Raw genomic sequence first — 9,641 nt, forward strand, 5'->3', positions numbered from 1 at the left:
TATTAGTTTTATAAAAAAATTAAAATGATATATACCATTTTTAAAAATTAATCATTTAATCTTGAATTTTTTATAAAAATAATTAATTAATACAAATAATATTTTAAAAAATTAAATTTTTAAAACAAAATAAAATTATCTTAAAGATTTTAACATTTTAAAATAATTTTTTTTAGTTACAAAAATTCTTGTATTTTGTGACAAACAAATAATTTGTTACACACAATATTGAATTTTGTGACAAATTAATTTTTTTGTTACAAAATAATTGGAGTTTTTAAAACAAATGGATATTTTGTTACAAAATATTTTAAACTTTTGCAACAACTTCATCTTTTGTTACAAAATATTTTAAAATTTTGCAACAAAACACTGGTTCGTTAGAAAAATCAATATAATTTGTAATAAAAAAATCAAGTAGTTACAAAATATCAAAACGTTTTGTAACAAATTGTATTGTTGTTACAAAACATTATTATTTTGTAACAATTACTAATTTTTGTTACAAAAAAATTATTTTTTGTAACAATTTTAAATTTGTTACAAAGTTTTTGTTACAAATATTCTATTTTCTTGTAGTGTAAAGATCATGTAGGCAATCAAAGCAACAGAAAACAGAAGCCAACAAAATAAGAACGGAAGAGGAAATAGAATGAAAAGATCTCAACCACCTCAGTTATGCTGGTGTGCTCCTCCATGAAGAACATTCATGTCCCCATGGTGCCACTGATGATAAGGTAAACAGAGAGCACGCTCCACAATACCAAACTTAAAAGTTTGCTTGTCCCCAAGCAAAGAAAAACTTCAGGGTGTCAAAAATTCCTTTTAATTGCTCCTGTTCCTGTTCTAATCACTCTGCATGACCAAACAAAAAAAATATAATGCTAAAATCAAAATAACTATAAAATTAAACCAAAGCAACTGTGAAACCAAGGATACTAGTAGTTGGGTTTCCTCCTAACAAGTGCTTCTTTAATGTCACTAGCTTGACACTTGATTGTTAAATTTTCTTCCTTTTCTTCTAGTTGGTTAAAAGAAATGTCTCAAAAGGGGGGAGAGGTTAAAATTCGTGCCCTCTGATATAAATTCCCCCTAACAAGCTTTATTTTATTATGGTTAACTTGATTCACCTTGCTTGTTGGGGGTAGAGGTTGGATTATTTTTTGCTGACCTTCTCTTTTTCATGGAAGAATCCAGGTTTGGCACCAAACTTGGAAGAATCCAAGTTTGGCAAGGATTGGTGGGTAACCTTTCTTTGGAGTTCTTGTGTTGGTGCCGAACTTGAGTAAACTCAAGTTCGGCGTGGAGATGGTAGCACGATTTCCTTGGGGCTTTTGAGTTGGCGCCAAACTTGATCTTCCTCAAGTTTGGCGTGAAATGATCCGTACGAAATGGAAGAAAAGGGTATACTATTATATATCGTTAGAAAACTCTGGAAGTTAGCTTTCTAATGCTGTTGAAATCACGTCAATAGGACATCTGTAGCTCAAGTTATTTATATTTGAGTGCAAGGAGGTCGGGGTTGGCAGCATCATTCGCTTTCTTCCTTTTCTGCTACAAAACTCCGTCAAATCCAACCGAATGCTACCTGAAATAAACAGAATTGCACACAACTCAAAGTTGCATCCATAGTGGCTTAAAGATATTTAAATCTTGATTAAACTCAATAATTTGAATGCAAATTCACTAGGAAAAGATAGAGAAGATGCTCACGCATCACAACACCAAACTTGAATTATTGCTTGTCATCAAGCAACCAAAACTAATACATGATTAATATGTGAATTTGCATGAGAAGTGAGAGTTCAGTTATGCTCATGTCTCTTCTTAAACTGGGGTTTACCTATTGTAATTCTAAACAGTTTTGGCATCTCATTCTCCTTTGAATCAGAGGAATGTCACTGTCATTTGGATTTTGATTCCGGATCATATTATGAATTCTCTGATCTTTATACTTCAGTTTAATCCTTGAACACAACAGATATCCTTTAATTCTGAATTAACTGGTGCTTTGCACCTTGAGCCTAGCCGTGACTTTAAATGTTCTGTCTCAAGGGTGAATTGACACAAGAACACCACAAGCACTTAACTGGAGAACTCTCTTGAAGTTCTGATTTTTCTTTCAGCTACTCCTAGACAGTGGTACTCAAAGCCTTTGGCATACTCTGCTAAATGCATTTGATCTCGACTCTAAATGTTCTACCTCAAGGATTACTTGACACAAGAACATTACAAGCATATGACTAGGAAAACAACTCTTTGAGCTTTTAATCATGTCTGACCTCCCTAGTCATTGATGCTCAGAGCCTTGGACCTTGCTTTTTATTTATTTAATTTTTTTCTTTGCTATTTATTTTTTTCTTCAAGGATCAACTTTCACTAACTTCAGAAAATTCATAATAGTTCTCTAAACTCTTGTTCCTTATACATCAACATCCCTAGATTCAAATTCAAACATGCATGGTTCATGTCATGCATTCAGAATCACAGAGAACACCACCACATTTGATTAAATGAGACTACTTTTTGTTATAAACTCTCTTACTCATGCATTACATCATTTTTTTTCTTTTTATATTCAAGCTCAGTGAGCGGTACATGAGACAAAAGGAATTTTTTTTATCTAAAAGCAAATAACAGAATGAAACTAAATCTAAGAACTGAAAGTACTAAAGATCATGCAGGCAATAAAAGCAACAGAAAACAGAAGCCAACAAAATAGGAATGGAAGGGGAAATAGAATGAAAGGATCTCAACCACCTCAGTTATGCTGGTGTGCTCCGCCATGAAGAACATTCATCTCCCATGGTGCCACTGATGATATAGTAAACAGAGAGCACGCTCCACAACACCAAACTTAAAAGTTTGCTTGTCCCCAAACAAAGAAAAACGTTAGGGTGTCAAAAATTCCTTTTAATTGCTCCTGTTCCTGTTCTAATCACTCTACATGACAAAACACATGTAAAACATGAAAAAATTCAAAAAAAAAAATAAATTGAGATAAAGTAATTTAAAACCAGAAGTAAAATAACTATAATGCTAAAATCAAAATAACTATAAAATTAAAACCAACGCAACTGCGAAACCAAGGATACTAGTAGTTTGGTTGCCTCCTAACAAGCACTTCTATAATGTCACTAGCTTGACACTTTATTGTTAAATTTTCTTCCTCTTCTGCCAGTTGGTTAAAAGAAATGTCCCCAAGGGGGGAGATGTGAAAATTAGTGCCCCCTGATATAAATTTCTCCTAACAAGCTTTCTCTTATTGTGGTTAACTTGATTCACATCGCTTGTTGGGGTAGAGGTTAGATTATTTTTTGCTGACCTTCTCTTTTTCATGGAAGAATCCAAGTTTGGCATGGATTGGTGCATAGCCTTTCTTTGGAGTTCTTGTGTTGGTGCCGAACTTGAGTAAACTCAAGTTCGGCGTGGAGATGGCAGCACGATTTCCTTGGGGCTTTTGAGTTGGCGCCAAACTTGACCTTCCTCAAGTTTGACATGAAATGGTCCGTACTAAATGGAAGAAAAGGGTATACTATTATATAGCATTGGAAAGCCCTAGAAGTTAACTTTCTAATGCTGCTGAAATCACGTCAATTGAATATTTGTAGCTCAATTTATTTATATTTGAGTGCAAGGAGGTCGGGGTTGGTAGCATCATTTGCTTTCTTCCTTTTCTGCTACAAAACTCCGTCAAATCCATCTGAATGCTACCTAAAATAAACAGAATTGCACACAACTCAAAGTTGCATCCATAGAGGCTTAAAGATATTTAAATCTTGATTAAACTCAACAATTTGAATGCAAATTCACTAGGAAAAGATAGAGAAGATTCTCACGCATCACAACAGCAAACTTGAATTGTTGCTTGTCATCAAGCAACCAAAACTAATACATGATTAAGATGTGAATTTGCATGCGAGGTGAGAGTTCAGTTATGCTCATGTTTCTTCTTAAAGTGGGGTTTACCTATTGTAATTCTGAACAGGTTTGGCATCCCACTCTCCTTTGAATCAGAGGAATGTCACTGTCATTTGGAATTAGAATTCAGATCATATTATGAATTCTCTTATCTTTATACTTCAGTTTAATCCTTGAACACAGTAGATATCCTTTAATTTTCAATTAACTAGTGCTTTGCACCTTGAGCTTAGCCGTGACTTTAAATGTTCTGTCTGAAGGGTTAATTGACACAAGAACACCACAAGCACTTAATTGGGAAACTCTCTTGAAGTTCTGATTTTTCTTTCAGCTACTCCCAGACAGTGGTGCTCAAAGCCTTTGGCATACACTGCTAAATGCATTTGCTCTCGAATCTAAATGTTTTGCCTCAAGGATTACTTGACACAAGAATATTACAAGCATATGACTTCGAAAACAACTCTTTGAGCTTTTAATCATGTCTGACCTCCCTAGTCATTGATGCTCAGAGCCTTGGACCTTGCTTTTTATTTATTTAATTTTTTTCTTTGCTGTTTCTTTTTTGCTTCAAGGATCAACTTGCACTAACTTAAGGAAATTCATAATAGTTCTTTAAACTCCAGTCCCTTATACATCAACATCCCTTGATCCAAATTCAAACATGCACGGTTCGTGTCATGCATTCAGAATCACAGAAAACACCACCACATTTGATTAAATGAGACTACTTTCTATTATAAACTCTCTTACTCATGCATTACATCATTTTTTTCTTTTTATACTCAACCTCAATGAGCGGTACATGAGCTAAAAGGATTTTTTTTAACTAAAAGAAAATAACAGAATGAAACTAAATCTAAGAACTGAAAGTACTAAAGATCATGCAGAAAATTAAAGCAACAGAAAACTGAAGCCAACAAAATAAGAACAGAAGGGGAAATAGAATGAAAGGATCTCAACCACCTAAGTAATGCTGGTGTGCTCCGCCATGAAGAACATTCATCTCCCCATGGTGCCACTGATGATAAGGTAAACAGAGAGCACGCTCCACAACACCAAACCTAAAAGTTTGCTTGTCCCCAAGCAAAGAAAAACTTCAGGGTGTCAAAAATTCCTTTTAATTGCTCCTGTTCCTGTTCCAATCACTTTGCATGACAAAACACATGAAAAACTTCAAAATAAAAAAAAATTGAGATAAAGTAATTTAAAACCAGAACTAAAATAACTATAATGCTAAAATCAAAATAACTATAAAATTAAAACCAAAGCAACTGTGAAACCAAGGATACTAGTAGTTTGGTTGCCTCCCAACACGCGCTTCTTTAATGTAACTAGCTTGACACTTGATTGTTAAATTTTCTTCCTCTTCTTCCAGTTCGTTAAAAAAAATGTCTCCAAGGGGGGAGAGGTGAAAATTAGTACCCCCTGATATAAATTCCTCCTAACAAGCTTTCTTTAATTGTGGTTAACTTGATTCACCTTGCTTGTTAGGGTAGAGGTTGGATTGTTTTTTGCTGACCTTCTCTTTTTCATGGAAGAATCCAAGTTTGGCGCCAAACTTGGAAGAATCCATGTTTTGCATGGATTGGTGCAAAGCCTTTCTTTGGAGTTTTAGTGTTGGCGCCAAACTTGAGTAAACTCAAGTTCGGCATGGAGATGGCAGCACGATTTACTTGGGGCTTTTGAGTTGGTGCCAAGCTTGAGCTTAATCAAGTTTGTTGTGAAGTAGTCCATAAGAAATGGAAGAAAAGAGTATACTATTATATATCACTGAAAAGTGCTGGAAATTAGATTTCTAATGCCACGTTAATCACGTCAATTGGACCTCAGTAGCTCAAGTTATTTCTGTTTAAGTGCAAGGAGGTCGGGGTTGACAACATCATTCGCTTTCTTCCTTTTCTGCTACAAAACTCCATCGAATCCATCCGAATGCTACATGAAATAAATAGAATTGCACACAACTTAAAGTAGCATCCATAGTTACTTAAAGATATTTAAATCTTGATTAATCTCAACAATTTGAATGCAAATTTGCAAGGAAAAGATAGAAAAGACGCTCACGCATCACAACACCAAACTTGAATTGTTGCTTGTCATCAAGCAACCAAAACTAATACATGATTAAGATGTGAATTTGCATGAGAGGTGAGAGTTCAGTTATGCTCATGTTTCTTCTTAAAGTGGGGTTTACCTATTGTAATTCTGAATAGTTTTGGCATCTCACTCTCTTTTGAATTAGAGGAATGTCACTGTCATTTGGAATTAGAATTCAGATCATATTATGAATTCTCTGATCGTTATACTTTAGTTTAATCCTTGAACACAGCAGATATCCTTTTATTCTCAATTAACTGGTGCTTTGCACCTTGAGCCTAGCCGTGACTTTAAATGTTCTGTCTCAAAGGTTAATTGACACAAGAACACCACAAGCACTTAACTTGGGAACTCTCTTGAAGTTCTGATTCTTCTTTCAGCTACTCCCAGACAGTGGTGCTCAAAGCCTTTAGCATACTCTGGTAAATGCATTTGATCTCGACTCTAAATGTTCTGTCTCAAGGATTACTTGACACAAGAACATTACAAGCATATGACTAGGAAAGTAACTCTTTGAGCTTTTAATCATGTCCGACCTCCCTAGTCATTGATGCTCAGAGCCTTGGACCTTGCTTTTTATTTATTTAATTTTTTCCTTGTGGTTTCTTTTTTGCTTCAAGGATCAACTTGCACTAACTGCAGGAAATTCATAATAGTTCTCTAAACTCCTGTTCCCTATACATCAACATCCCTTGATTCAAATTAAAACATGCACGATTCGTGTCATGCATTCAGAATTACAGAGAACACCACCACATTTGATTAAATGATACTACTTTCTGTTATAAACTCTCATACTCATGCATTACATCATTTTTTTTCTTTTTATATTCAAGCTCAATGAGCAGTACATGAGACAAAAGAAATTTTTTTAACTAAAAGCAAATAAGAGAATGAAACTAAATCTAAGAACTAAAAGTACTAAAGATTATACAAGCAATCAAAGCAACAGAAAACAGAAGCCAACAAAAAAAGAACGGAAGGGAAATAGAATGAAAGGATCTCAACCACGTCAGTTATGCTGGTGTGCTCCTCCATGAAGAACATTCATCTCCCCATGGTGCCACTAATGATAAGGTAAACAGAGAGCATGCTCTACAACACCAAACCTAAAAGTTTGCTTGTCCCCAAGCAAAGAAAAACTTCAGGGTGTCGAAAATTCCTTTTAATGGCTCCTGTTCCTGTTCTAATCACTCTGCATGACCAAAAACATGTAAAACATGAAAAAATTCAAAAAAAATAAATTGAGATAAAGTAATTTTAAACCAGAACTAAAATAACTATAATGCTAAAATCAAAATAACTATAAAATTAAAACCAAAGCAACTGCGAAACCAAGGATACTAGTAGTTGGGTTGCCTCCCAACAAGCGCTTCTTTAATGTCACTAGCTTGACACTTGATTGTTAAATTTTCTTCCTCTTCTTCCAGTTGGTTAAAAGAAATGTCTCCAAGGGGGAGAGGTGAAAATTACTGCCCCCTGATATAAATTCCTCCTAATAAGCTTTCTTTTATTGTGGTTAACTTAATTCACCTTGCTTGTTGGGGGTAGAGGTTGGATTGTTTTTTGCTGACCTTCTCTTTTTCATGGAAGAATCCAAGTTTGGCACCAAACTTGGAAGAATCCATGTTTGCCATGGATTGGTGCGTAGCCTTTCTTGGAGTTCTTGTGTTGGCACCGAACTTGAGTTGTGGAGATGGCAGCACGATTTCCTTGGGGCTTTTGAGTTGGCACGAAACATGAGCTTCCTTAAGTTTGGCATGACGTGGTCCGTACGAAAGGGTATACGATTATATATCGTTGGAAAGCTCTGAAAGTTAGCTTTCCAAGGCCGCTAGAATCACGTCAATTTGACCTTTGTAGCTCAAGTTATTTTTGTGTGCGTGCAAGGAGGTCGAGGTTGACAGCATCATTCGCTTTCTTCTTTTTTTGTACAAAACTTCGTCAAATCCATCCAAATGCTACATGAAATAAATAGAATTGCATACAACTGAAAGTAGCATCCATAGTGGCTTAAAGATATTTAAACCTTGATTAAACTCGAGAATTTGAATGCAAATTCACTAGGAAAAGATAGAGAAGATGCTCACGCATCACAACACCAAACTTGAATTGTTGCTTGTCCTCAAGCAACCAAAATTAATATATGATTAAGATGTGAATTTGCATGAGAGGTGAGAGTTCAGTTATGCTCATGTCTCTTCTTAAAGTAGGGTTTACCTATTGTAATTCTAAACAGTTTTGGCATCTCACTCTCTTTTGAATCAGAGGAATGTCACTGTCATTCGGAATTAGAATCCGGATCATATACAACTGACCACTTTCTAGATACCTGGTTCATATAAAAAACTCCTAAGCTGGTACCTGGACTAACAAAAGAAAAGAAAAAAAATATCAAGTCCTACCACTCAAAGATGCTACAAAAGTGAGGAAAATCAAAGTCTAAAGAATAAAGACCATCTATCCTATATTCTTTTCACCATCAGGCATAAGTCTGCAGGCATCATCTCAGGAATAGTCTCAAGCATCTCCTATAGGGTCCGATAACACATGCTCTTCTGGTACCTCTCTGAGTATATCTCCAATGGCGGTAGTCAAATTGAAATCCTCCATCTGTGGGGAAAACGCATCTCTCTCATGAAACCTAGAGTTTTGGCTCTGTTGTAATAATTCGCTTGTTAAGTCTCTCAGCTACTTCCGCATCACGGGTTCTGACATAACTCTTTCTCGGTATCTTTCTTTGGGATCAATGTCGTTACTACGCTATTTTCTGACTATTATTCCTACCTTTACTAGCTTATTCTAATCTTTAGAGAAAGTTAAATCATATAATTCTAAAAATACAGACAAGGATCAGGGAATAAAAGATTAATAAGAAGTAGATAGCACATAACAGAAAGAATGAACTGTAAACAACCATAATCAAATGCGCAAACAATTTATGATGCATGCATATTCCTAGTGCAGGTCATGAGCTCATGCATTGGTTTTCTACCCGCAACCTGACGTTACTCGGAGAAAACCTTAAATATGGTTTCTTACTGTGTCAGTTAGACACATTGGTATCATCATGGGTGAACCCATGTCAATTAGGATACCTTGGCATCACGGTTACCCATGTCAGTTAGGCCACATCATAATAACATTTTAATGTACATCACAGTAAGAAATAGTGCTATCAGTTAGGCGAACATTCCGGCATTAGCAACCTTAGACTATCAGTTAGGTGCACACTTTCGCATTAGCAGTTTGGCACAAAGTCCCATTCAACATACAATTCTCAATTATTTATTTCATTCATTATTTCTCTTTCTTTTCCTCTAAGTATCTTTTCCATTCTTCATTTCTCATTTTCTTTTCTTTTTATTATTCCTCCACATCATCTTACAGCTAAGCATACCTCCGCATCACCAAGTAGCTAAACGTAACTCCGTATCACCATAAAACTAGGCGTACCTCCGCATCACACTTTAACTTTCAATGTATCTTAGGGACAAATTACACACTTTTGTTTAACTATGTTCATACATGCTACCAAATTTGAACTATGTTTAACTATGTTCATACATGCTGCCAAATTTGAACTTACCCTTTGGATCTAAATCAAACTTTTTTCCTATTTGGAT

The sequence above is a fragment of the Arachis ipaensis genome, chromosome B07 (assembly GCF_000816755.2).
Source record: "Arachis ipaensis cultivar K30076 chromosome B07, Araip1.1, whole genome shotgun sequence".
In the NCBI taxonomy this organism is placed as follows: Eukaryota; Viridiplantae; Streptophyta; class Magnoliopsida; order Fabales; family Fabaceae; genus Arachis; species Arachis ipaensis.